Below are 4,136 nucleotides of genomic sequence, written 5' to 3' on the forward strand. Positions count from 1 at the left end.
TAAGTCCAATATTAGCCCAGATGTCCAATACCAATCTGTACATTCTTCTTCAGACTCACAAAACACATGCAATGATGCCGGTGGCAGGAAGATCACAGGCCTGTGGGTGGAAAGTCTTGTGGATCCAGTGTCAGTGGAAGCATCTCAGCGCTGGCAGGGGTCTCCAAGTGGTTTCTCCAGCTCCAGGGTTCTAGTGTAGCTCCATGTGGCTTGTCACCAGGAGGACCGGAGCAGAGAGAGGCTGAGTGTATCTGGCCTCCAGTCAGCTTTCTCTGTGGTGCCTACAAATGAGGTCATCAAGCTGCGACTTGATTGGCAGGCTAGATTCCACCCCTTCGCAAGTTGACAGGAGATTATGTAACTACCACGCCACACATGCATTTACAAATAGGCTGAACTTGGGGTCCTCAGTGTGGAGATGAGGCTGTTGGAGTCATGGATTCTAGCATCAGCCAACCCAGGTTCACATTCAGGGTTCTTTGTTTATTTGCCATCCATTTCTCAGGTTCCAAGCCTGTGAAACAGAGGCGATGGTGACAGCATCTTGTTCGCAGGGTTACGAAGGGGTTGAATGAGTTCATCTATACCCAGTTCCGAGAAGAGGAGCTGGCCCTTAGTAAATAATCAATGAAGGCCAGCTGTCATTATTGGAGAAAGGTTGTCCTCTCACACAGAGCCCCACAGGGCCCACTGTGTCTTGCTTTGTTTCTCGTTGGTGGTCTCAGACCCTAACACCATACCCTGGCCTCAGTGAGCTCCCTAGGACGCCAGTGCCCAGAGCCCCAGGACAGCACTGCCAGGCTTGTGGTGCACAGGTCGTGCAGGCTGGCATCCAGCGGTCCCTGAGGTCGGGCAGTCCACTTAGACTCCTCCCTCCCTCTGAATGACCACCCCACTGTCCTTTCAAGAAGGCAAAATGTGGACTCTTCCCATTTCACCGCAGGTATAAAACAATGTTCACGCACCTCAAAGCCCTGAAGGTAGAGATCGAGCACTTGCAGCTGCTGATGGACAAAGCCAAGGTCAAGCTGCAGAAAGAGTTTGAAGCCTGGTGGGCAGAGGAGGCCACCAACCTGCAGGTATGGCTGGCTGTGCCCCGCCACCACCTTCCTCCCATGGTCAAGGTATCTGAGGATGGAGACTACCATGCAGCTCCCACGGGGGGTGGGGGTGGGATCCTGGCAGGAGGCAGAAGGAGTGGGGTTCCCCCCACCGCCCCACATGCTCACAGCCCCTGGCTCCCGAGGCAAATGCTCTTGTTAGTCACAAGGGGTTTAAAAATAAGTGAGAGGTTCATTGTTTACTAGTGATCTAGTGCCTGATGTAAACACCTGTGCACGGAGGAGTCACGCATTAAAGGCGTGCCTTCTCAAACCAATGGGTTGTCACGGTGGCTTTGTGCAGTGTTCCTCCGTGGTGCCCTATGCAAAGCACTCGTCTTTCTTCCATAGGCCCATCAGGCATAGATCTTTTTTAAAGACCCCACAGAAAGACAGAGGAAGAAGTAAAGTCCCCATCACACCCCAAAGGAGAAACGATGTACTCCATTTCATTTCCTGAGAGCTTACCATTTTCCTAGAGGCATATTTTGTACATTCCACATCCCAATTAATAATGATGTTTGCTGCTGCCGTTGCTACCCACTCTGCCCCATCAACAAATGAAGGACCCCAAAGCTTTGCCCCACCCACATCATTGAGTCGACTCTACTTTGAGGAGGCAGCCCTTCACCCGGTTGTATTTTATGTGCCTTCCAACCGGCGGGGCTCGCCTTCCACACTATATCTGACAGGGTTCTGGGCTATTCATAAGGTTCCCCGGGGCTCACCCCTCAGAATCGAACACCCGATTCCTTCTTCTTAGTCTGTTCTTAGTCCAGAAGCTCTGCTGGACCCTGTTCACCATGGGTGACCCTGCTGGTATTTAAAGGACAGTGGCATCGCTTCAGCATCACTGTGGGGACACACAAGACCCCCACACACACACACCCAGACAAAATGACAAAGAGTGTGGAGAGAAAAGGATACTTAGATCATTTAATAAATTATCAAATAAATTAGCTCAGGATGCCAATGGGCCTCCTAGTAGGTTTCATACCAAAGCACAAATAAAATTTGATCATTTAATAAAATTAAATACACAGAAATACAAGGGGACTTCAAGGAGCTGGTGGGAAAATTCTATTGTTTTTTAATTCCATTTTTTCCCATGAGTTTTCTGAAGCTCCCCGCATCCTGCCCTCATATTAAGAAAACCACTTAAATTCTGGCTATAAAGATCATTTTCTTAAATTTATTTTATTAGGGGCTCTTACACCTCTTATCACAATCCATACATATATCCATTGTGTCAAACACATCTGTACTTATATTGTCATCATCTTTTTCAAAACATTTTCTTTCTATTTGAGGCCTTGGTATCAGCTCCTCATTTTTTTATTTTTCCTCCTTCCCCCATGTCCCCTTGATAATTTATAAATTATTCTTTTTTCCCCCATGTCTGACACTGACTGCTGTCTCCGTTCACCCACTTTTCTGCTGTTCCTCCCCCTGGGAGGGGGGCCCATACATCGATCATTGGGATTGGTTCCCCTTCCTCCCCCCACCCTTCCCTTCCCCTCCTAGTACTGCTGCTCCCCATATTTGCCCCGGGGTCAAGATAATTTAAAGGCAAGATGAGGGTATAATAACAAGGAGACTTCGTACACATTAATTGTATGACCTAGGGAGTGGGCTGAGAGCCTTGGTCATGCAGTAGGAAAAGCCTTGATTACGATCCAACAGACCAGAGGCTCCAAGCCACCAGGCGTTCTGTGGAGAAAGCTGTGGCAGCCTGCCGCTGCAGACAGGATCTCCTTGGAGACCCTATGCGCAGTTCTGGGCTGCCCTATAGGCTTCTCCCCGTCTGGATCGACTCAGCAGCAACCGATACCCACCTAATGGGTATGCGGTGATCTTAATAACTGCCCTAAGTTCAAAGTAAGGATGAACCCCATATGTCAAGGATTCAGCAACACCGCCATATGGTGTAAAATAAACGTGATCAAATACGTGACAGAGTCCCAGGCTCTGCTGATCCTTCGGCGGTGTGTTGCCTGCATCTGTCACTGAAGGACATGTTCGATGTCGGGGAGAAGGGAAAAGGAATAGGTCATTATTTCCCGCCCGAGTTCCCACCCCCACCCCCTGGGTCTTGTCTGTGGGTTTCCTAGAAGGCCCTCGGTGAGTGAGCCCTGCAGTCACAGTGGGTCCCTCAAGGGGTCTCCCCACCGCAGAGCAGACAGAGGCCATCCGCAGGATTCAGGAGGTGTCCAGGGGAGGTTGGCAGAGTCACCTGGTAGGAAACAATCAGTCCTCATTAGAGCCTCAGCTCGTGAATTAGATCATGAAAACCAGAGGAGAGACTTCTCGGGGTCCCCTGCCCCACAGAACAACAGGAAAACAGAAAGGACCAGATGACTGCAGCCCAAATGTCAGGACACCCCGGGGCTGGGGAGCTGAGTCCTCAGTGCAGCTCAGCAGTGTGACAGTCGGGTGCAGCTCACACCCATTCAGAGCAGGAGAGGTGATAAGAAACCGGTGACAGCCTCCGGGCAAGCAAGGGAGAAAGAGTCTGCGAACAGCTGCTCACGATGCTCCCCTGTCCTGGGAGGAACTCTTAAAGATCAGCTGTGATTTAAGCCCCGTCTATGGAACCTATACAGGTGCCCTGGTGGTCTGCAGTTCAAAACCCCCAGCCACTCCACGGGAGAAAGGCGGGTTTTCCTAGCCCGGTAAACAGTTACAGTCTCAGAAACTTAGAGGGGCGGCTCCACCCGTCCTATAGGATCGCTGTGACTCAGCACCAGCTTGATGGCGGTGAGTTTGGTTTTTTGGTTTGGTATGAAGGCAGTCAGGCAGCCTGGTGGCCCCACAGGCTAAGCGCTGAGCTGCTGACTCTAAAATCAGCAACTCACTTCCACCATCTGTTCACCCCAAGGAGCAAAGACCAGACTGTCTGCTCCTATAAAAAATATCACCACCTCAAGGGATCCGGCATCAAAGAACAAAAAATCAAATCATTGTGAATGAGGGGGAGTGCAGAGTGGGGACCCAAGACCCATCTGTAGGCAACTGGACATCCCCTTACAGAAGGGT

At 50.5% G+C, this 4,136-nt stretch overlaps 1 protein-coding gene across 1 annotated transcript in view; it reads left to right on the forward strand.

Annotated features, from left to right (window-relative positions):
* The window catches only part of KIF6 (kinesin family member 6), a 501,761-nt gene that overhangs the window by 483,061 nt on the left and 14,564 nt on the right, over nucleotides 1-4,136 (forward strand). The gene's annotated exons all lie outside the window — the stretch shown is intronic.

The sequence above is a fragment of the Echinops telfairi genome, unplaced genomic scaffold (assembly GCF_000313985.2).
Source record: "Echinops telfairi isolate 266 unplaced genomic scaffold, ASM31398v2 ScPeMD7_3533;HRSCAF=4204_1, whole genome shotgun sequence".
Lineage (NCBI taxonomy): Eukaryota > Metazoa > Chordata > Mammalia > Afrosoricida > Tenrecidae > Echinops > Echinops telfairi.